A 25217-nucleotide genomic window follows, 5' to 3' on the forward strand; every position below is an offset into this window, starting at 1 on the left:
ACTCTGCAGCTGAGGCTCCTCCACCTCAGGTACTCCCCACACAGTACCGTGCACGGTTGGATGGCTTGGCTGCCCTGAAGAACGCAAGCCTGATGACAGGCAACAGGACGTTTCTGTCAGAAGCCAACTGTTGCGACAGAGCTTATGGGAAAGGAGCTGGGCGAGTTCTGCATTTCTGACATTTAAGGCTTATCTTTGTGTGGACTTGCCTCAAGGGGTGTCTACATTGATCTCTGCGTTAATGAGCAGCATGATGAAAACCCGTCTTACCTAGATTGACTGCTGTCCCTGGGCTTCTGCTCAGAAGCTATCCAAATACTTGGGAGCTTTGATGGTGTGGCTAAAGTCAGTGACAAAGTAACAGGCTATTGTAGTTTGATCATTTTGCTGCGTCCCTGCCTTGGGTGGGTTGGCTTGGTCAGTTGGTCCCTGTGACCAGTCAATTCTGTGCTTCACTGAAGGAACTCAGCACTTGGCAGGCACGGGCATGCTGTACTATGCAAAATATAATATTCCTGTTTTCTAAATGCTCTGAATGGTTTGAACAGCTGAAGCTATAGTATTAATAACAATTATAAAATATCTTGAAGAGTAAGGGTAACTTTTTTTTTTTTTTTTCATTTGGAGCTTTGGAAAACTGCCTTGTTAAATACATTAAATTGGGATCTCTGTAAACGTGTTGTGGAATCAGGTTTGGCTTGTTCTTCTGGAAGGCCAGAGGTACTGTAGAGTAGGTAGAGAATAACGCAAGTGGTCACATTGTGTTGAGGGCTGAGTAATACCTATTTCTGTATTGGTGGAAGAGAACATCTTGGAAGTGTGCTGACCTTTGAGGACCTTCAGAAAGCAGGTTGCAAATAAAAGTTAGCAGTGTGCTCCAGGAAAAAAATAAACTATTTTAGGAATCCTGTTGTCTTCACTCAACCTGCATTCCCAGGGGAGTCATTAGTGAATCTGTGTGAACTGAAGAAAAACCTCTGGTATTTGACCCACCAAATGCTTAGTCATTGTAGGTTTCTTGAAATATTTATTGTGCCACATACTAAAACTAAAGCATGTGAAATAAAAAAGGTTGTGAAAAAAACAATGCGTAAATGAATCTTGGACAAAACCTTTGTTGTTTTTTTTTTGAATGTGTTTCTTCATGAAAGCAATGGTATCATTTTTGTGGGAGGACTGTGCTTTTTGGTTCTGTTGTCCAGGATTGTAGACCTGAGCTCCACTGAAAACAGACTTCCCAAGAGATAACAGCAACCTTGTCAATTGCTAACAGGACTCCAGTGGCACAACAGCTCTGAAATTCTGCTGTGGGTTGCAGTGAGTAGTACTGTCTGATGGCTCATCAAACCTTAGTTTATCGCATGTGTTGGGCAAATGGTCTGGTGCTAGAAAAAAGAAAATTATTGCAATATGTTATAACTGATAATCTTAATTTTCTAGAGATAAAATGGTTGAATTTTGATCAAAGTCACAGCACACTATAACTGTATAAACTACTGATTCTGTAGAAATAGTAAAATCAGAGATGTGAACTACTTTTCTTTCCCTGTGGGTGACCCTAGCTGATTGGAGCTGAAGCACGTTGGTGAGGGAGCACATGCATCTTGGCTGTTCTTCATGCAAGTGGAAAACATCAACCTGACCTGCACAAGCACAAAACTTACATCAGTACAATATAAAACAGTGTCTGAAATGGAGCTGCCATTTCTGACAGAAAGCACAGCCCTGCTGTCAGTTTTACTTGATGTGCAACTTCTAGTGCACAGCTCCTCTTTTATCTGCTTGTGACAAAATCTTTGTTGCTAGTTGACCTTTTCTCTCTGTGCTAATAACTTTGATGGGCCTTTAGTCCTATAACTGTTCCACTATGAAAGCTGACATATAGGTAATTAAGTAATTTTTTTTTTTGTACATATCTTTAAGTTCTGCTGCCAAAAGCCAGTGAATCCCCCTTTTTTTTTTATCTTAGTCCACAAGTTGATTCTAATATGCAACACATTTTTAATTTAGCCCTCACATCCGCATTATTACTATTTAAATGCCATAGCGTATCTGTGGCACTGTTTGATGTATTCTGGATAGGAAGGGAGTTCTGCTCAAGCAATATCAGATGTAACTCCATATGGCATTGTTGTGTGAGGCTAAGATGCTTGCCAGTTCCAATTTGGAACATGACATTTAATGCAAATATATCACCATACAACCGCATTGCATGGATTGGAGCTGATTGCTGTGCTCTGCTGGTTATAGAAATATATGGTTACAGTATTGAGGTTATGGAGTATGCTCCTGCATTTAGTGCTTGATGAGATAAAGGTGCTGTGTGTACTCAACTGCAACTTTTTTACCTCTCGCTCTTGTATGTAATGCACTAACTAACCATTGTGTGAGGAGGCTAAGCTTTGTGTGGTTCAACCAAGATAGCTGGCACACACTGGTGTGTGTGCTAATGGTGTAGTATATTGTACGTACCTCCTCCAGGGCTGAGAAAAGGAAAAATACATATTGATTCTTACCTGAGTGGCTGTTAGTTAGCTCCCAAAGATCCGAACAATGACAGAGGCAGTTCTCTAAGGGTGGGTGAGAGTAAAAAGACAATCTGTCTGTATGTTTGGGGGTTTAAAATTAAGGCTCTCTCTTACAAATATTGGCACCAGATGCTTCAAAGGGGACAGGTGGTTGGTGGGTTGTTTTCTTCCCCTTCCTCCCCTTGGATACCAGCTAGTGGGCCACAGTGACGCAGGGGAGATCATGCTGTACTTTTCAAAGGCTAGCCATGCCTACAGGGATGTGCAATGCAGTATACCTTTTCCTGCCCCTTCCTTGATGCAGGCTTTGGTCTGCTTTCTTTTTCTATACATTTGCAATGAAAGTTGATTCCAGTGGACCCTTGTAAATACTACGTAAGATTTGCCTTCTCTGCATGTGTTGTCATACCATCATCTGTGTTCTCCTGTAGTGTTTTTCTGAGTTTGTTCCTCCTACATCTTGCATGTCAGCATCTTCATGGCTTCTTGGAAACATTCTTTTCTTTGCTTTCTGCCTTCAGCACGCACAGTTTTCCTGGAAATAAAATCCGTATCAAAGATTATCTGAAGCTTTATGGAAACGAAAATGAATCCTGTAAATTTCAAGTAATGGGACACTAATTTTGACCCAAAATACAGATGAGCTAGAGATGTGAATATGTTCAGATTTGCTCCTAAATTGTTGGGAAAATCACACATAGTAGCATGCTATACAGGAGAGCCTCTCCTAAAAACAAAAGGATGAAAATAAGGAATCAGAAGTAAAACAAGCTCTTACCCTGATTTTTGTTGTTCTTGTTGTTTTTGTTTGTTTTTTTTTGTAGTCAGATGTGATGTGATGTCATGTGTCAATAATTTAAAAGTCACTGAAACAATTTTAGAATGTTGCTTTACCTGTTACTTTAGAACTTCTTAACATTACTTTACACGTGAAAGAATTCATGGTAAAAAAATAAAAATAAATGCCATGGCACCACACGGGCACAGCAAGAACAGATGCTGATGAGGTCATCTTGTTAGTGACTTAAAAACGTCACTGCAGATGGGTACAGAACTGACAGCCCATGCTGAGGAATGTATCACTGGTAAGTTACACAAGCTGCTAGGGAACAAGAAGTGTGGAGATTGAGAGATAAATCTGGGATCCTGGAAACTCATATAGCAGGCAGAAAAACCATTCTGTTGTCAATAACAATCCAGAATGCCTGAAATAAAATCCATTTTCCATAGCTTGCTGGCAAGAGATACTGAAAGAAATGTCTGACATGTTTTCAAGCTGTGTGCAAATCAAAAGGACTATTACTCTGAAATCCACATGATAAAATGTTCAATTCATGTGATAAAATATTTTAAATCCTTCTTAAGGAGACTAAACTTGTTAGCAGATGCTGCTTGACACAGGGTTGCAGAAACAGAGGTACGAACTTACTGGTTTGTATGCTGACAGCTGTGTAGCTATGTCTGGTGTAAACCAATATTAGACATGACTTGCAATATATTTAAGTTTCTAATCATTTGCCACCTACGGGGTACGAGATGGCTCTGTTCTTTTTTGCATGGTGCTATTTATGGAGATCTTGAGCTGGTATGCAAAACACTGTGTGAGATTTTGTGTTAGAGGGTAGCAACGACACTGAATTTGAATTGTTCTAAAAAGAAAGTTTTCCATACAAAGGAGGATAATGGTACCAGGGGCTCCTGCAGCTCTCAACTTTCAGTAATTTGCAGAGACAATTTTCTTTCCTCGTGCCTTGCTTGTCTGATTTTTCTTCCTCCAGCTTCCTGTTTGCTCAAGTGATAAGTAAAGAATAAGGTTTGGCTTTTATATCTGTTGAAGATCACATATATGGTTGCTGGCTGAATATTGTGTCACGAAGGATGACACTCAGTCTTGCTTATGCTGATTTACACTGTGTTGATTTCTGCCAATGTTACTGCTAGTGCTACTTACTGCTAGTCTCTGCTCTCCAACTGTAAGTCAAGACTGCAAAGAACAAGCAATTTGTCTTAAAGATTGGAAATTTTAAATGACTATGAGAATTTTTATTTGTCTTCTAGTTTTTAAGACTTCTGTATTTCATATTTTCGAGCTTTGGCCTTGCTGGTAGGGGCTTGAAGGCTAGAAACTTTGAAAAAAGTATGTTATATAAACACAACTGAAACTGTGTGAAACTGAAAGCTGAAATTTCTGTGTAACTGTCTGGAGCCCAAGCATTTGAAGTAGAACCACACATTAAGCAATGCTTAATTGATCTCTGAAATTTCTCCCACTAACTACACTTGATTTGTCTGCATGGTGGTTTTTGTTCTTACATTATAGCTCTGTCACTTTAAAGACAAATGTTGCAGGAATTGAATGTTCCATGCTTTGCCAGTCTTATAACATGCTCATGCAAGTTACCAATAGGCCTGACCTCCAACTGTTTTGTAGAAAGACATGATTCACTAAATACGATCCATAACAGTTATGCAACCATAATTTTCCGACCACTCCATATTTCTTTGTTCTTTTGTATACGTTAGTATAATCTGATCCCAGTTAATGTTGTTTTTACATATAATTTTCTTTTTTTCTAGTGTCTCATTCTTTCTTTGCTTAGACTCTACATATACTGGGACAAAGCTCAGCTTTGCATTAAGTCAACTGTTCACAAAACTCACCTTTGGGAAGATTTTGTCTGTGTGGTCATTCTGACTAAAATTTCCTGTGTGAAACAAGGAATTTGCATTTCAGTTAAAAAGAACAGAATCTGTCTTTTTCAGTGTCTGTTTTTTCCCATCACCATGGTATCGTAGTACTTGGTAATTTTGGAGGCTGAAAAAGAGCAAGCCAAGTTTGTTAAGGAAATAGAGGCAGATCAAAAATTTATGTGATAATTGAGTACAGATTAAGAATCCCCACATGCTAGACCTCTTGGTAAAATGTGTGTAAATACATTACCCCTGAGCATGGAGTTAGTATAGCTGTGAGTAAGCCAGGATTACCTATGACATTCTTCTCTGAATTATGTTTTCCTGGAAAAGATGACATACTTGCATCCTGTGTACCTGGGAAGCAGTGAGACATGAATGTAGCTTGGAGTAGTGCTGACTGGTACACTGTATCATCCTGAAAATAAGAAGGTGTATAAGACACATGCAGGTATTCCCTGCTGAAACTCCTCTCCTACATTTTTATCAAAGAGCAGTCCTGGGTTCAGCAAGAAGTAGATAGGCTATAGATGTTGACATATTAGCTGAACCACTTGCATCAGGTACTCCTGATCCTGGTACTCATCTTTCTCATCCCCTTTCTGGGAAGCAACACTGGCTGTGAAGAGCAGATATTATAAAAAGATTTCAAATCTGATTTATCAGAGTATTTTGAGAAGCAAATATGCATTCTACGTACAAAAGACAAAGAGTTGAGTTTCTAGGTTAAAAAAAAAAAAAGGCAGTTTGGAATGGACATGTGTTAAAGCCAAGCCTCTCCATAACTGTTGGTCCACTCTTTTTCTTTTGCTCTTGTCGAAATAAGTGGAATTAGTCCTTTTACTGCTCTGTCTCCATGAATCATTCATAGACTTTTGGTATTTTTAAGTGTTACTTGCGAATAAAGTGATGTAATCACCAAAATACACAAAACTTAGCATGAATTTTAATCTCTTAATTTGTCTAAGACTCATTTTCTCTTTCCATTGCTTTGTAACTGTTTTAGCTCCTACTTTGCATTGGAAAAGTTGTAGCATTATGACAAGTAGGTTAGCCAGTTGTATAATTTCACTGCAATGATTCATGGAAAAGTGAGACAGAGTAGGAATGACAAACAACAAAACAGGGATTGAAGGAGAGTCAAAAAAGATGTATTTCCTATAGCTGGCCAGATTATAAAAAGAGTCAGATAGGGAAAACAGGAACTGGTATCCTTAAAATGAGGATAAGTGTCAGCTAACTTCAAGAGTTTATGTTCTAGCAATAAAACTTTAAACATCTTGGTAATTATACAAAATAACACTTGGAAACATAAAGAAGTACAGATACATTGAATGGAAGAAACAAATTCTCATTGTTGTGTTTATTAGTGTAACGACTTCAAGGCCAGTTGGCAGAGTGCTTTCGTTAATTTATGCCTTTGTATTGCAGATCGATAAAAATCCCAGCTTCAGGACCTTCTTCAGTATTTGCGGCTGTCATCCTTTAGCAGATTCCTAAATCTTTTAAGTAACCCAGATTGTTATGTAAACAGTTACCTCTGAACAAAGTCCCTGTTAGGTCTATTTCACTGCTGATATGCTAGAACTGTGTTTTTCTATCTTGGAAAAGATGTAGTTTTGAATGTTTTAATTATGGTAGGTAAATTTAGATGATACCCTGAACAGTACAGAGGGAAAAAAAATTAAGACAAATTCTGGAAACTGGGTCTTAGTTTCCTCTAGGGACATTTTCAAATTCATGTGACATCTGTAATACTGTTTATGCAAGTTTCATCCCTAGAGCAAAGAGGATTTGTATTGTAGTTTTGACTTGTTATGAGATTTGTAATATCAACGGTCTCAGTGAAACTGGATCAGATCAGATGGCTTACAGAGGAAGTTCACTTTCTGCATGATGATTTCCTTCTGTGTTGAATCTTTGAATATTCCGAGAAAAACTGGTGTTGGTTAGTGGAAAAATGGTCTCTTTCCCCTTGATATTGTGTAGGCTTTGGCACTGCAGTAGAAGGCAAAGGAAGGGGAGAAGCTGGGAAGCTGACACTCTGTAGAGAGTGAAAATAGAGAGGTAGGTGTGATTGCATACCTTGCATGTGCGATGCGCCAAATACTCCTTTTGTGCAGGAGTCTCTGAATGAGAGAAACTCAGGCTGGGATGTGGGATGTTTGTAGCACTCTGTTACAAAATTTGATGTGAAAATGGGAACTTTATGAGGTGAGGTGGAACCTTCAAGTTGATGTACGATGTGAGGTTGTATGACACTAAGCAAGTCTGCACAGGGAATGCTGTAATGCAGACAGTAAAATAATAAACATAGCTGAGGAAAATAGCTCGTAGACATAAGCAGAACATGGCTTTAACTCAGTGGCTTTTCTCACCAACTCAGGCATGGGTTAGCTACACCACAGGAAGCTGCACTATTTATGTTTTTGATTTAATACTATGTTCAGGTACCGTGATAATGAACACACATAAATGCGTATATAGATTAACGAGGGGCATTAACCTTTGTGACAGGGAAACAGAAGAGGATTGTCCAAGCATTGAGCATTCCTGTAAAAATATACAAGCTTTGCTCTGCATGACCTTTACTATTGCTAGTCTCAAGTAAAAGAATGAGGCTTATACTTTATCCTTTGGGTTGATGGAACTAAAGTGCAGATTGCCAAAAAATATTCTATTATACCATCAAAGGAACTTGGGCCTTGACTAAAAGATAAGGCCTTTCATGTAAGCCTTATCTGTAGGTTTCTGTATCTTCTTCATCAGTTGCAATTGCTTCTGAATAAAATGAATGGCAAACATTGTTACTGACACTAGGGAAGTAATGCATCTCTTGACTCTTAAAGAAATGGCAATATACTGGTTAAATGTGAATGATGAAAGATGTTTTATCAAGTGTGTTCACCATCTGCAACCCTATCTCTGTTGCCAAGGAGAAAGATTCAAACAAAAAAATTAGGACTGCAGGAAGAGGTATGTTCAGCAAAGTTCTGTAATCCTGAGTATTATTTTCTTCCAGTTACAGTTCCCAAAAACAGTTTGGTCCTTTGTGAACAGCACTGACAATAAGAGGACCAGCTTCAGTGATAGAGGTGGGGATGCGGGTATTCCCTGGTCTTGTTATGCTGCTGTTGAAAGAAGGCAGCAGTAATTACTGGGATAAAGAATCTTCTTCCTTATTAATGGCTGCTCTCAGCTTCTCATTGTCTTTATGGTGGCTAAGGACAAGAAGGGAAAGAGTACGAGAAGGAGCAGTCCCTGCACTCCTATAATGCTAGATGGCAGAGTGGGCTGGGAACTGGTGGCAGATGGAGGTGTTCCAGGTCTCAGAAAAATCATTGTAGTGAGCATGTTCATTGATGAAAGTCAGTTCATAATTAGGCATTTAAGGATTCTTACCATAGGCTTTTAACGAAGAAGTTAGCCAAATGGGATTGTTAGCAAAGAGATGTTACTGCCATTAGCAGTGTTTACAGCAGTAGCAGGAGCATGTCTACAGCAATTTTGCTTGTTGCAGAATTGACTTCAGTAGGGGTTTAGGGCACTCAGCATATTGTTGGGTGGGCTGTCAAAGTGAGGAGTGATGAACTGATGCGCACAGTATTGTTAATTTGGATAAGAATGTTGAAATGACTAGAGTGGATCTTCCTAAAACTTTAAAGGCTTGTGTTTGTGCTATGTGTACCTTGATAATCAATTACAGGGAGTAAAATAAGTGCAATAACTGAATCAAACAGGAATGCCAGACAAAGCAAAAGTCAGTCAGGAAAGGGTATTCATACTTTATTGTGTAGCTGAGTTTAGGAGCTAAACTAGGAAAATATGTTTCTTATGGAGGTAGTCAGTTAAAAGGTACTTTTGCAGAAGAAATCAAACTAGAAGTCTGTATTTCTCAACCAGTTTCACAAGAAAACTAGGTTTATAGCATAGACACCCAAATTTAGATGCCTAAAGAAGACTGTGTGAATACTATCCTACAGCATATGTTGCCATAGTCACAAGGAAGACAATCTGTATCCCTTGAAGTGTTTCTGTCTCATAATGATTTTGATAACTGTTGTAATGTTGGATGTTCTGTAGAAACAAAATAATCAGTCCAATAGGGGTATTTTTTTTATATCCAAGTATATGATTAGATTTTTCTGTAAAAGAGCCAATGAACCAGTACATGTATAAAGCCTCTTTATGCTTCAAATGAACCCCCTTTTAATTTCACCCACATTGATACTCAGAACTGTGATTCAAAGAGTACTCAAGAAGACCATTCAGACTTTTAATGTGCCTTTTCCATTAAACATCTCTTACACCCTCTGTATTATCCTTTGTTTTTACCACGGTCATGTTGCATTTCTTTTCCTGCACTGTGCCAGATGTGTGATATTCAACCTCTCTCTGCATATTTTTTATTTAGTAGGAAAGGAAAAACTCCCCCCACCCCATTCCTCTGCATGGAACAAACATGAAGTAGGAATGCTAACTGATATAAATCCATTGCAAAGAGCCTAGTGTTAAGAGGAAATTAACTTTCTTCCACTAAGGTTAAGTTGAGATTGTTCATAAAAAGATGTCTTACTTCGTTAAAAATCCAGTTGTTACTAGCAACAGATTGGATATGTTATGAAATACACTACTGGTCTGCTTAATGCATGATGCTAAGTAACTGTTATGTAAATTTTGCTGCCACATCTCTTGTATTACCTGGAAGCAGTTGCTTTATAGGAAATTTTAGGGCCTGCTCTTTATCAGTAGAACTACATTGACTTGGCTGGAGTTAACTTGGGTGCTCTGCTTACACAGAAATAGGCCAACATAACTCTAAAGCTGCCATCCAGTTGGGTGGGAATTCACCTCTTATTCAGAGCTCCACGTTGGTGGAGCCTTCAGTCTTTACCGACTGCAGAGCAGCCTTTCTAATGACTTTTTCAAGGCTGTAAATCTTTCCATGTCAAATTATTGCGGGTGGTGTTTGCAGAATTAAATCAACATCAAATTTGTCCGTTGCTTAGCTAGGTCACTGACCAACCAGCTTTGCAGGCTGTGATCATGTTGTGTGTTCTGAAGGCTTATTAAAAGATTTGATGTGTATTTCATCTTCATTAAATGAGTTTGAATCTCAGAATTAAAATCTTCAAGCCAAGCTGAGAGGTCTCATTGTGCTCTATATACTGCCTAACCCTGGAGAGTGCAGGCTCCAGCGTTTATGCAGAGAGCCTTAGAAATAGGACATAAAAATCCATGACTGACAGCTGTTTTACAGCAAGAACTCAGATTTTTATTTTTTTTTAGCAGATTTGACTAAATTCCTTATCAGCAGATTTCTTAGTTTCCAGTTAAGTCAATTGCCAGTAAGCTGGTTCAGAAAAAGATTATACCGAAGTGTTTTTGAATATACGGAGTTGTTCCCTTTGTGAATTTCAGCCTTCTGGCTGTCCTGAAACACTCAACACACATGACACAGAAGACAGCTTTTACCCTTCAGAAAGGATGCATACCTCACCTTTCAGAGTGTAAAATACTGAGCAGAAGAAGAGGGGAAAGAGAGGCAGGTAACTAACAAAGTGGGTAAAAACTACTAATCAGTCTGACTTTTCTGAATTAGGTATTATTAAATTATTTCGCTGGTGCTGCTCCATATTGCTGTGTGGACAAAAACTTAATCAGAATTTTTTTTCCCCATATCAAATAAGACCTAGGATAATGTAAATATTACACAATATGCTGGGTTTGCTGGAGTCTGAAGGCACCACACTTTAATTTTATAATTTAATTCTGTATGAACCTTACAGTATCAGCATTGAGAATACTGCAACTGGGTATGCAAGATAAACAAAGTAATGTTGTATTTCTGAAGCTTCACAAGCTTTATAATAAAATATTTTTAAAATATAATAAATGAGATATGAGTCATACGGCTTGACTGAATGCTATTTCAGTTTAATGGCAGACTTTTTTTTAAAGAACCTGAACTTTCTTTCATGGGGCTGCTACCGAGCACCGGTAATTTTATGTGCAGCCCCCATGTGAAAACTCTTGTAGTTGGTTGTATTTTGCCTTTGACTTCTAGAAACCTCAGCCAGTGTTAGGTCTGCTGTGGCTACACATGCAATAACCACAGAAAGCTGTTTCAAACCACTGATCAAAGTTCCATCTCTACTGGTCATAGTTTTAACGTTGCCTTTTTTTTTTTTTTCTCTCTCACTTTCTTTTTGGCTTTCAAAATACAATAGAATAGAAGTTATGTTTTTAAGAAAATATTTTTTTCAGTTTCAAGTGGTACTGGGAGTGACTGACAGACTGCCTCTTTAGCTCTGAGTTTGGACACTGGTCCAGGCCACATGGGGCTAGAGCAACAGGTATCATGAATAATTGCATGGTTTGATAGCCGGTAGGATTCCAGTTACTGCAGTAGCCTGAAAATGTGAATAATTTGGCTCATCGTTCACAGAGAGAGAGCTGGGAAAGTCTCCAAACTGAAATTTGCATTGGAAGATATTAACACTGTAAGAGTGACTAAAGAAAATTTCGTTTGAAGTCCAGGGATTGCCCTCTGTTAAGCCAGATACTTCTCATCCTGTCCGTACGTCCCTTCAAATCTTGCTTTACTTCAACAGGAGGATTTTCTGTTCCATGAACATTGGGAAGTATTAGGAGATTGCCTAATCTGTACCTGCTCTGTGACCATCTTCAGTCTCTCCTCTTCCCCTCTGAAATTTTTAAACAACCATTCAGAGAATGGATTCTCTTGATAATCTGCTTTTGCCAAATAACAGATAATGCTGCAAGGTGGGGCTGAGCAATAAACGTGAAGACACTTCATAATACTCTGCCTGGTTATGCTGTGCAGCTGGGACTCGAGCCTCTTTCAACACAACGAAGCAGCACCTTTGCAGCCTGAGTCATGACTGCAGCATTCCCTGCCTGTTCCTGCCAGGATCATGATGGCTCCGAGAGGCTGCTCTCATAAATCTTCCCTCTCTGAAGGCTGCCTCCTTGTGTGTGGGTCCTCTTTGTGGAGGATCTGAATCAGCGCTGGAAAAGGCAGCATCCACTGCTGAGAGATAATGGTGAATTGGACTTCAGCAATTTTTTCGGCCACTCTCCCACCTTTTGAGGTCTAAGGGAAATCTTTCTTAAATTGCTGCAGTCTTTGCTTCACTGTACCTTTGTTTTTTTAACCTTGAACAGTATTTTGTAGTGTCTCTGATGAGACACATGCAGGGTTTCTTTGTCGTAGCAGGAATTCCAGGCAAGAGACTTCAGGTGTAATCTCACTGGTTTTAACAGAGTTATTTGTTCACTGTTAGAGCAAGATAATGATAAAAAATCATTGCTGTTGTTTAATACCCATGAGCTCAGGTTATCTGGATCCTGAATATAGGACTACCTGTCTTCAGTGTCTAGATACTTGGTAGTTGTTAACACCTGCCATCTAATGGGGTGGTTAGTGTAGGGTGGCTCTCTGGTGTCAGGCCGTCATGACACCACTGTGACTCCGTATGATGGGAAGTTTGTGCCTCATCCAGCCCAGAGACATCAAGGCACAGTTAAGATTTGTGTCATTGTGATCTCTGCTGAATAGCACCCATCACCATCAGATGACGTGAATCTGGACAGCTGTCAGGAATGCCTGGTGTGTAATGTCCAGGGGCACAGGCAGCTCACCCAAAGGGCCCACGCAGCCTGGGGCCATCTGACATGGGCATTTCATGTGAGGTGGCCGGGCAGGGGTGCATCACCTTCCTCTGGGACCTCTCAGCTGTGATCGCCATCCTTCACACAGAGAGCCAGCTCACCGTGTCGGTGTGAAGCTGGTGTCTGTGGGTGCAGAGCAGGCCTGGAGCACCAGGGTGGTGGTGGCATGGCTGCCCCCAGCCCCACTCTCCAGCCAGAGTGGGTCGAGCAGCCTGTGTGGCCAAGATAGCTGAGACACACAAGTGCACTTTAACCAAGGACAGAACGTTAAGAACTCAGGCACACATAAACTTCACAAAGATTGTAGGATTTTGTCAAAACAGAGGGCCTCCAGTTCAGAAGAAGGCTGGTGAACTGGCAGATTTCTTTTTTCTATGGGTGTGCATGTGGTTTGGAAAAGAAATTGCTTAATTGTAGAGTTGTTTGCGGGGGGAATAGAGAGAAGCGAGGGCTCATTTTTGCTTTAAGAAAAGACACGTAAGGTGGAGGTGTTGACAGAGACACACACTCTGAATTTATAATCAATTTGACACCATCATTCTCCTTTCCTCATTTGTTTTTAGGAGTAGAGAGAGAGGACCTAACAGGGACTGTTTAACACAGATGCAAAGTGAGGCAAGGTAAGCCCAAAAGCTGGGCCACAAACCGAGGGCAACTGATGGGCACAACCCCATTCTGCTGTGCAGCTCAGCAGCAAACGGCTTGGCCCCTTTTCTCCTGAAGGTGCTTTCTGATTCTTTTCTGTTTCTTTCTCACTTCTGTGTACTTTTCTTCCTAACTCCTTCTTCAGGTTAAAGAAAAATAACAGCCATTTATTTTAATGGCCCATATTTCTGTCTGTTGCACATTACATCTGTTTCTGTACAAACTGTTCCAGTTCAAAGGGGAACGGTTCTGAAAGTGGTTGGTCTCCACTTGTGGATGCTGATGTTTTGTCTGCTGAAAAATTGACTTTTCTGGTCACTGGTAAAATGCATTTGGATGGATATGGAGCATCTGTTCATAACTTGTCAAACAGATGGAGCCAACTAAGTGAAAAAGCATTTTGTACCCATAGCCCCTTTAAAGCATCGCCTTCCAGCTGCTTCTTTCTTTAGAAAGGCTATCTTGCAGAAAACCTACTGAGTATCTGGAATTCTTAATAATAAATCCAAATGCCCATACCGAGATGCTGAATTAATTACAATACTAAGTTAGTCTGGTTGGAGTCATCTGACTGATTTTCTGTACTGCCTAAGCAGACGCAACTGTAAGTCAAGATTCATTTGAACTATTTGCCTACTTTGCTGAAAAGAAGGTTAGCTCTAACAGTAATGGTAAAAGCCATGGACCTTGTTGTGAATGAGTATGATAGTTTACATACAGGAGTAGTAAATTAGAATACGGAAATATTTCTTCTCCCAAAGTACCAAAAACAGAGATATCCAAGTAGGCTGAAAGGGAAAGTATCTTGATAAATAAGCAACAAATTCCCTGTACATAAAATATAATTACATGTGATTAGAATTGCTCACAAAAGATGAAGTTTCAGTGTAAAGGCATTCTCACCTTCACTTACCTGGGTAAAGGGGCTTGCTTACCTGCAGAACTGTTGCCAGCTATGGTCCTACAGATTTCAGCACAGACCTGTGTGCTGGCTCTGCGAGAGCGCTGCACGGGGTGGGCTGGAGGTGATGTGGTCTGACAGCTACTCTGCCTTCAGTGACACATTATCCATTCTGCAGGTATTTTTCCAGGTGTTCCTCTTCTGCAGCTGTCTCACAGCACTGCTAGCCTGGAGGAGGATCAAAGATACAGTTTTAAATAGAAGATTTGCACTGTTTGAGCATGTCTTTGAAGGAGGGGAGGGTCTTCATATAGTCTTTGAGATTGAATTGATTTTATGCTTAATGATCACTTGCCTGTTTTTAGGAGAGAACACACCCAACAGAAGTCTGTTTAAAAAGAGAGGTGCTGCTCAAGCTAAGCTGGGAGAAACTGTTTTGTGATTTCATATTCTTTTAACGAACTGAACCTGCCTACTGACAAAAGCAGAAATCTCCTTTCTTATTTTTTCTACTACTGCTACACACAGCGAACACTCAGCCTTGTTAAGTTTGTGGTTGCAGACTTCCTCACTCTGCCCCCCACCCTGTTGTCAACCTCGCACTTACACCCAATTTGCAGAGTCTGCACAATATATGGAGAAGAATTTAGTTTTTCATTTTTTAACAGTCCTACTCATTTCACTGTTTACTTGTCATGTAAACGTGTAAAGTAATGTGTATAAAATCATTGCAGAAGGGCAAACAGCTATTCTTCAGAAAGGGAATTAAGAACCACTGATGTAAAATTTGGGCTATGTCTCAGCAATTTCTTTCTTTGCGTTTCTTCTTTTCCTTCCTCAGGCTTGCCATCTGCACTCTCACTGGGGGCCAAGATTTGGTAATGTGTGAAGTAGGGTAAGACAGCTGAAAAATTGTTCTAGGAAAAATTGCTGCTAAAAGTGCTCTGCATTTGAATGGTAACTGCTGAAAAGGAAGCGTTTATGACTTTAGTGACTTTATCGTGATTTCTGCTGGTATTTTCATGTGCTTTAAGTTTACTTCCAGGTAGATTCTGTTACTATTAGAGAAATATTTCCACTTCTAAGATTTACAATTATAAATCAAATATATTTCCTTTTTGCAGTTTCAGAAACTCCTTAATAGACATGGCTGAATAAACTGGACTCAGCCTTTTAAACATTCTTCATACTGCCTTTTTAGCCTGGTTTTGAAGAAGAGCATAGATGGACTTTTTCTTCCCCATGAGGACAGCATGAGCCAAACCTTCCTGTAGAGCAATTCCTCTCTCTCCTTTTTGGCAACTACATAGAATGGCTTACGGTATGTGGAGTCTGGTGCAATTCCATTGGAATTCACTAGAGTTGCACTGATTTATACCTGGTGTGAATCTTGTCTTTCCAAAATATTACTGATGCAACAAAAATGCAGAGTTGAAAAGTCATTAACTAAGAAGCAACAATGGTCTTTCTTTTGATTTCCAGTATGTTACTGGGTCATTGTTGTCACTAACTTCAGTTTTTATTATCACCTGGACAAAAAAAGAATACTTTCAAGAGTATCAAAACAAAAACACTGATTAAAATACCTTATTCAGCAGTTTCTCATGTGATATCCCTGAAACTGCTGTGACTACTATAGAAGCAGCCAGTGCATCTATCTCAAATTGATAGGCTGCAAACGTAAAGTATCCGGTTCCTGGAAGAGACGTTGTTAGTATTCCTGCGGGCAGCACTTCCCTGTGTTATTTCAAGAACCAGTTTTTCAGCAGTGGCTTAAGAGGGATGGTAGCTTGAAATTCTCTTTTGTGATCGGAACATAGATGGGATTCAGTTATAGTAGTGATACCTGTGCCATCTTTTGTAGGAAAAAAAATCTTACTCATGGCATCCAGGCCTTATTTTATGTGATAGAGATATAAAATTTGTGTTGTTTTTAGAGCATGAATCTCCTCGTTGAGATGGTGCATCTCTTTTTCCTGCAAACATACAGGCAGTCCGTACTCTCGTAGATTAGAAAGATTGCCATGCCTAAGAAGGAAGTCACCGAGTAACAAATTTTTCATTTCAGTTGTACGTGATGTGATTCACTTCCTGCTTTAGACCTTAGTTCTGTGTTCTTAGGCAGCTAAAGCTTTACACATGAGGTCTGTTTCTGTACAGCATTCAAACTGATTCCTGTACATACAGTCGGAGGACTGTAAAAGAGATTGTACCATGTCTGGTTGCAGTTGCCTACAGAATGAATGTCACTACATCAGTACAGGGCCGCTCTTTACCTTTATTTGACACCCTGCTTCATACACAGTCTGTATTTTTGCGTTTACTATGGGGAGAGAATGGGAAGTGAGGGACAAGTGAGAATGGGTAGTGGGGGAATCTGTTGGAGAGAAATGCATTTGTAAAAGAGCAAATACTGTTTATGGTAACAGCTTTAGGTCCTGAAGGTTAATGGACTGCCTTCCTCGGAGTTGTGCAATCACTCTGTGGTATGAATACATGCTATGTAGTGCTAAAAGCAAGGATCTGCTTTATTATCGTGCGACACTTCTATTATCAGCAGCTAGATAAATTAGATCTAATTGTGTGACTTCTAGGATTCTGTGTGTTGTGAGTTAAATTTGCTGCAACAGCCAGTGTAGTTCATTGTAAGTTCACTATGTTACTGAATATTTATGAATGAATATTTTTGCGTTTTACAACGACATTTAGCAATACGTTACAGCTAGAGCCAAATAAAATAAAACCTTCTTACAGAAAGAGCAGACTTGGGGGAAGATATCTCATCAGTTTTTTGCTTATCCTTGACAGATTGTTTGGGGACCTGATCGGGAATTTTATAGATGACTTGTTTGTGAATCTGGCATAAAATCCTAGCCTTGCTGAAGTTAGTGAGTGCTTTACTGCTGAGTCCAGCAGTGGTAAGACTTGAGTACTTGCTTCTACTGTTCTGTCCACTCCTCCATGCCTGAAGCGTGGTGAGGTGCAGGGATGCAGACAGGGAGTGGATGTCTTCTCCTCTCAGCTCAAGGAGTGACTGCAGGAAGGGATTTAAAGAGCTGGGCCATCTGTAGAGAATAACTTATTTCCTTACCCTCCTCTCTCCCCTCAGCTTCCTTAACTCTCCCTCCCACCTCCCACGCACGCTGTCTCTCACTCTCTATCTCTGGGATTTTCTGTAGACAGCAGGGAAGGAAAACCTGGGAGGGAAGGTTGCTGGTTATTAGCTCAGGCAAGTTCTGCCTTAAATGTTTACTTTTGCTGAAGGAAGGAAAGAAGACTGTTTGGATTTGCTTGATCTTTTAAGGGTCTGGACAATATTTGCATTTTCTTCTCCATATCAATACAATAAAGCCCAGCACAGAGGTGTTTTAAACTTGACCCTTAAGTGCAGTGGTTCCATCCCTGCTCTGATCAGTCTGTCTTAGCTCTGTACGATAACATTGTTTTCTTTGCGACCAAGTTGATCCAACTGACTTACTCGCCTATAATCCCTTCTGATGTGCTTGGAAACTCTTCTCTTGTTTTGGGCTTGAAGTACTTCTGATAATTCTTTTCTGATGAATTCTCTGAAGTCAAGCTTACTGACACTCTGACCTCACAGGTTCTGTCTGCCCCTTTGTGTTGGTGCAATAAATTGTTTTAATTTGCTGCAAAATGTTTTTGCTGAGATTTTGATATTTATAATGGCTGTTTTCAGGCTAAGGTACAAATGAATAGCATATGGCTATTGTGAGAATAAAATATTAATTTTGGCAAATTCAGTCAATTCACAGTGGGTGTTCTTAGCCTTTAAAACAAAATTATCACATATTTGGCACAACTATCAAGTGCCTGGGTTTTGACTCTAAGCCTTAATCACCAAACGAAGAGAGCAATGTATTATTAACGTATTATGAAGACACAGTAGCTATGACTGTGTGAGCTGACGGTGGGTGTTCTACATGGTTGCCACATGTTGGAAAAGAGGAGAGGTTGCAAAGTTAGGGCAGTGTGTAACAACTAATATACCAAATTGGAGTGGTCTGAGTGATGTGTTTGGATCAAGCATGCCACAACAATTAATTTGGATGCAAAACCTAAATATTCTGCAAGTATCTGGCTGTGTCTAGTGTTTGATATCATCCAGAATATTCAAAAGTCTTTTGGTCTGTTGTTATTGTTGCATCTCAGGGAAGAAGAAAATAGATTTATCCATTGAAAAACAGCAGAAGAGTATTGATTGCTTAATTGGAGACCCACTGATTATAAATGCCTGCATGGCACAGCATCTGATGGGCAGTGCTGTATGACAGCAGCATAGGCAGTGTCACTTACGGCTTCATTGTGCTAAGTGCTGACAGCTCCTGCAGAATCCTCTCCTTGGGAAATGAGGAGAGTCAGTATTACATGGGAGTGTGTTTGAGCTTTTTTTATCTGCATGGATACATCCAAGTCACCTTCATTAATTTCTGAATACCGCACCCCTCGTCTGACTGCAGTCTGGAATGACATTCACGTTTCAGGTTACATATTGTGGCCCAGTGGTGTTATTGATGATGATTCTCAACTTCAAGAGCATTAACAAAGCATGTTCTCATAAAGCATGTCATTGCTTCTGCGCTTCACTGGAGGATGATCTCGTGTAGCACCACCAGCTGATGGAAAACACAGGGCTGGACACAAGGCCATTTTCCTTTCGGTTGTGGCATATTAGTATGGTCTTTAAATCACATCTGTTTTAAGATATTACATGTCCAATGAAGGGATTGATTTTATTTCTGTTGAAAGAGATATCAAAATGGGGACTGATACAGATGGCACCAGCGCTGTTGTTAGGGAGCTGCTTAGTGCTGTCAGCTATGGATTCAAGAGCTGTCTTTGCCATTAGTATTTAAAAACTCTGGAGCCATTCTTGTAGGATTTGGGGATCTTTTGAGGGTGCCAGGGAGTTTGGGATGGAGCAGTAAATGCTCCATCCAAGTAAATCTTCATAAGATATGAACATTTTTCAGTCACCTAAAACCCAGTTTCAGGAAAAGTTTAATATTTTCTAATAATACTTGGGAATATGCTGATATATGTACAGTATTTTTAAATTCAAATTTTAAGACAGTAAAATACTTGTGTGTGTGCATTTGAGTTTGTGTGGACAGACATTGGGTTGGAGGCAGAATGCCCAAAGAGAGGACAAATTTCAGTTACCCTGCAAGTAATTTCTGCTCCCTGTCTGTATGGCTGTGTGGAAGCAGTAGAACAGTATTACTGGCTCCACGAGGAGAGTATTTCTTGTGTGTGCGTATCTCATATGCCAAGCAAGGGGAAACCAGAGAAGGGGAAAGGGAAAAGCTCATTATGAAACAAGATTTTGATTATAGCTTAGTTTTTTCTAGAAGCCAGCATACCACTACTAGCACATATGTTAAGCTGTAACTCTAAGGTATTTTGATAATATGCAAAATGCCTTCCAAAACCTTTAAGTAAGCACTTATGAGATTGAACCAGATAACTGTTACTAAACAGCATTTTTCATTTTTCTCCAGCACTGTTTAAAAGATTTGTTAGGTTTTCACTTATTTCAAGGCCTTGTTCAAGAATGGAAATATAGTACCTAGGAACTGTACATTTAATACTAGGTATTGGAGGAATAGTTTTGTATTATGCTTCATACAAATGAGTCAAAATGGTTTAATGAGATTACCTGCAAAGCGGAATAATAAACTATGAACAGAACTGAAATGAGTATCTGCTTCTTGTTCTAAAATAGCTTGATTTCAGGAGTCAGGGTTGATCTGTTATTGCAAGCTAGTGTTTATATTTGAAATGAGAGTGTAAGCCTTCTGCAGGTGATTGAACTGTAGGACATGTCAGCATCACAGCATAGCAGAAGTAGATCTCTTGAGGAAGATGCTGTAGAACTGGGATTAGTATTGTCATACATCCCCTTGCAGGGAATTGATCTTCCAGATGTAGTGCCCATTGTTCCTTGGCTTCCAGATTGTAAGTAATGGTCATTGATGAGCACAGGTTCCCACAGGAATTCAAGTCAATGTAACCTTGAACTTGATTCTGCCAAGTCCTGGGTCAGCAATCCCAGCACCCTCCGTCCGGTGGCTCAGTCTGTTTGGAGCGCTGAGCATTTCCGTCATTCTTTGCACGTTTCTATCTGCCTTCGGTATGTGGCTGTACCCTACTCCTTCTGAAAATTTTAGAGGGCAAGGTTAAGCATATGCATTAACAGGCTGACTGGCATCTGGCTATTTCTTTTTAACTGTTCACAATGGAAAATTCATTTTCGTTTTTAAGCTGTAGATTTTTTTTAAAGAGACTGTTGTTTGTTTTTTTTTTGGTTTCTTTGAGTGATGATTTCAAAGGGTTTCTATGCTAGCTCTTTTCTTATTTGAATATTTTTGTTAAGGCTTCTATACAAATTTCCTAAAATGTTGCTTGGGGAATGAGTTGAAGAATTTAGAAACATGTCTTCATGAGTTTTGGTTCACATGCATATAGACATTTGATCTTTTTGAAAAACTGAAAGTTTTTAGCTTTTATAATTTTTTTTAATTATTATTTTTTTAATAATCAGGATGCTCTTTCCAGGCCTATTGTCATAGTGACCCATCCCCTGACCGTGAGAGCTGGAACTGGAGCCCTCTTTAATTCAGAGCTTCTTGAATACTGCTCTAAGCTTCTGCTTAATGTCACAGGAGGTTGTTTGAGTAAATTGAGATGTTCTCTCCCACAGGATTTAAATGTGCTGTTTCCATTGCCACATCCTGCTGATACAGTGGTAAAGAATTAAATTGAAGATCTAATTTGAGATGGGCCTAATTATAAGCCTAGCAGCCTTAAAAGCATATATTGCATTTATTATTCATTTAGTGTATTTTTTAGGTTCTGTAGTCTCTATTTCTGGCTTAATGCGTAAGTTGGCTAAGTTATATGTATTATCAACTCTTTTGTTGTTTTTTTGTTTTTTTTTTTTGTTCGTTTTTTTTTTTCCACTCCTGTGAACAATAAAACCTGGGTTAGATTTTTTTTTTTTTAATTTATTTTTACAGAAAATGCAACTTTCAGCAAACATGAAAAATACTGCAGTTTCCATTCCATGTGTTTTCTACACTTGGAAAAAACACAATATTGCCATCTAGTGGGAGTGAAGATTTTGACCTGTCATGCTCCTCCCTCTGTATTACTGTTATCTAGCTGTTCTCTTGGAGTCATGACACGTTTCCATTTAATTTACAGTGGTTCTTCTCTTTCCCCAAACTTTGGGGACAATCTCAACGTTTTGTTGCTGAGGTTACTCTTCCATATGTTACTGAATAATCACAAATGTTTTGCAGGTACAAAGAGGCAAATGTGGCTCTTCATATTTTCTAAAGTAAACCATCGAAGGACAAGGTAGTGATTCTGTGCTACAGTTTGTTTAGGTCATGTTACTGCCAGTGTCTCTGCAACATATAGATGAACTAAAGCATTTGAACTTGCTGATTTTCTGATACCTGTAAGTTTTGTTAGGAAAATATCTTTTTCTGTGTCAAGCCTTTGTGCAAGAATATTTTGGAAGTGGATTGCTATGGAAAAGAGCAGGAGGCAGGATTTGGCTGAAGCTTAGTGATAAAGTGATTTCCAGACCATTTTTTCTCTCTTTTCTTCCTTTATATGAGATCAGGGTCCACTGGGGATTCACAGAGATGGAGATAGTTTTTTTTTTTCACCTAATTATGCTTTTTTTTTTTTTGTTACCCTGTAACACTTTAACGCTTTATTTATTTATTTATTTATTTATTGCCTTGTTACACTTTTTCTTCTAAAACTGCAGCTGGCTAGAATCAGTTCAGTAGCATATTTTTTTTTCTTGGATTTAATCATAGCATTTAATTAATCTCCCCTCTTCAGTCATCAGTCTACAGCTTAGCAATGCAAGGTCCTAAGAGCCTAAGCATTACTTCTAAATACATTAGTAATTAATGTTAGTTAATTCTTATTGCATTTTTGAATCAAAGTGTTAAAAGATAAATCACTAACGCATATTTCTTGACTAATCTCTACCTCACTCTCCATTTAAAGCACAGAACAACATCAGAGCGATAGTTATGACAGTGTTACTGCTCTTTCTTTTCTTTTTCTTTTTCAATTCACCAGCAATGAACTGAATTAGATGTAGAGTGCTTTACATATCTCTTGGCAAGCAAATTGCTACCTGTCTTTCTGAATACCTATATGATCCATAAAAGAGACAAATTTATGTGCTCTCCACTTGTTCCAGACTCCATTGATTCTTACTCATCCTTCTGTGCTTGAGGATGTTTATCTGTTTTTCATCAATTGCAAGTGGTACTGCTAAGCTTTTTTTTTTTTTTTTTTGTGCTCTGTGCTGCATCACCCCTGATGCTGTGTCTCATAGATGTGTGATGTATGTATGGCATACTTTGGGAGGGTCAGAGTTGTGACTGGAGAAAGTTTTTAAGTTCAAAGTGTTCATTTGGCTTCAGATGGCTATCTGGGATCGGACTTCCTCACAAGAAGCCCAGTGTGGTGTTTTCTTCCTTTATTTAGAACATGACTTCAGAACAGTCAGAAGACATTTATTACAGATCTTTATTTATTATAATGTTGGCCCTTCTCACAGTTTAGTTACAGCAAACAAAAGATAAAGGCAAGAGAAAAGGACCTAGTACCCATCATAGATACAAGAGAGGAGGAGCAAAGGAAAGGCTGGTATGCAAATAGGGAAGCATACAGAGGGTGTCAATGACTGCATCAGAATTGGATACTGACAGAGACTGTGTACTTACTATCTTTCAGTTTAATCTGTTTAGGTGGTGTTCAGGTGCCTGCCATTCAGGGTTCAGGTTTCTGCCATTTTCCATTCATTGCTCTAGCCCCACAGAATCAAAATTCAAAATTGCTGCCTTGTAGTTGAGAACAAAACTTCTGATTTATCCAAGCTCTCCCTTACTCCACATAAAGTCCGACCTGCACCTTCACAACCACTGGTAAATCTCTGCAGTTTCAAGTCTTCACACAGTTTGTGTCTCTTTTGATAATAATTCTACAACCTTCATAATATTTCTTTGTCTATCTTTTCTGGCATTTCCCATCATTTTATTTATTGCAGACTGTAAATTCTGCAGGACAAAAACCTGAGAAGAGAACTTGTTTAGTGCCTCTCATTGTCCAGGCATGACTGATATGCTCTGGTTTGGGTGATCATAGGGTTTATATTAGAGAAGAAATTTCACTGCTCCTGTTTTAACTAACCAGACGTTTTGAAGACAGTCATACAGTATGTCCAGTACTGCTGAAAGGTATTTATTCTAAAATTGACTGTTACGTTCTCAAGTTTCAATAACTATGGAGTATTTTAGCTTTTGAAGATGAAAGTATACCTCATCTGTGGCCAAGTAGCATTTGAAAAAAGGTAATAGTACACCTGCAAATGTGATGGATCAAAACTGTATTGAAACACTAGAGCTTGTTCTGTGTCAAGTTAGAAAACCTGTTCTTGCAGCTTATCCATATTGGATCCACTGGTTCTTTGTAGATCTTTAGGTTTTAGTCATTCAGATGTGAAAAGAAATTTTCTAAGCAAAAATAGACATTAAAATTCCTACTCTAGATAAGCCTTGTGAAGATAGATTTTTCTGCTCAGAATGATGTTTCTGAAACGTTGCCAAGGTTTCTAAACCATCTTCTCTTCATCTTTTGGTGTCTCTCCTCTTAAAAATGTTTTGCATGCTAAAATTGTGTATTTAATAGTAGTTGTCTGGCAGGATATGCAACCAAGAGAAAGAGGACAAAGCTGATAAGGAATGTGAAGATAAATTTACCAGCAGCCAATGATCTTTGTTAAAGTAAATAATTTTGTTAAGGAGATAAAAGATTACGGGAATTAATTGTCAAGTGCTGCTGCATTAATATGATGGAAAAGAGGACTGACAAAAATACTTGCAATTTTCAGATTTTGCATAATTTGGGAAATAAAGATCAAAGTATTTTGAATTTTTCAACATTACTCTTTATTAATATTATCCGATTTCCCTCTGCTACTGCATGTGGAAAAATATTTTGGAAAGAATAGTACATGGTTGTGTTTCCATAAATGTACTTAATGTGTTTTCATTTGCTTTGCTATACTTTTCTTTGTTAGCATCATTTACAAGTGGTGGTTTTTTGTTTGTTTGTTTGTTTTTTGTAGTAGTAGATCTATGTGAAAGAGAAGAAGTTAGTCAACTGGCTTGATAAAAGGAGTGGTTCTTCAGTCCCTATTTCAAATCCTTCTGGATTCCTAGGCAGTACCCCCCCCACACACACCCCCCAAGTGGCAAACACAGATATGTATCAGCAAGAACAATTGCTATCTGCCTTCTAGCTATTCTTTATCAAAGAGGACATGGGTAGCCTGAAGTTATTGCCATCATTATGCTGTAGCCTGGAAAAAAAACATTATTTAGAGAGAACAAAGTTTAGCTCAGGCCAGCTGTCCAAGTATTCCTCTTAATTTTCCTGCAGGCTTTCGAATCTATTCTAAACCCCATGCTTTAGAGCTACCCTCACATGAGCTAGATTTTTTTAAGAGTTTGTATATACAACAAAATATGGTTGAATTTATTGCAAGGAAGAGATGTGGCAAGGATAGTAAGGTGTTTTTCCTTTTTATAACCTCCTTCTCAGGGTGAATGTTCTGTCATCACGAGCGAGGTAACATCTGTAACTCGAATATCCCATTTCCTCTTATCTTGTTGTAAAAACTGAGATGAGGGGCATTTTTTCTG

General features: G+C 39.0%; 1 protein-coding gene and 1 long non-coding RNA gene across 3 annotated transcripts in view; one reads left to right on the top strand and one right to left on the bottom strand.

Moving 5' to 3' along the window:
* The window catches only part of PRKCE (protein kinase C epsilon), a 300022-nt gene that overhangs the window by 43334 nt on the left and 231471 nt on the right, over positions 1-25217 (top strand). The window lies entirely within an intron of this gene.
* Positions 1155-14613, bottom strand: LOC106029795 (uncharacterized). Its single transcript, XR_007169172.2, has 4 exons — positions 14495-14613; positions 5190-5233; positions 2938-3063; positions 1155-1385 (listed from the first exon to the last, which is right to left on the bottom strand). It is a non-coding gene; the product is annotated as an uncharacterized lncRNA (long non-coding RNA).

This window comes from Anser cygnoides, chromosome 3 (assembly GCF_040182565.1).
Source record: "Anser cygnoides isolate HZ-2024a breed goose chromosome 3, Taihu_goose_T2T_genome, whole genome shotgun sequence".
In the NCBI taxonomy this organism is placed as follows: domain Eukaryota; kingdom Metazoa; phylum Chordata; class Aves; order Anseriformes; family Anatidae; genus Anser; species Anser cygnoides.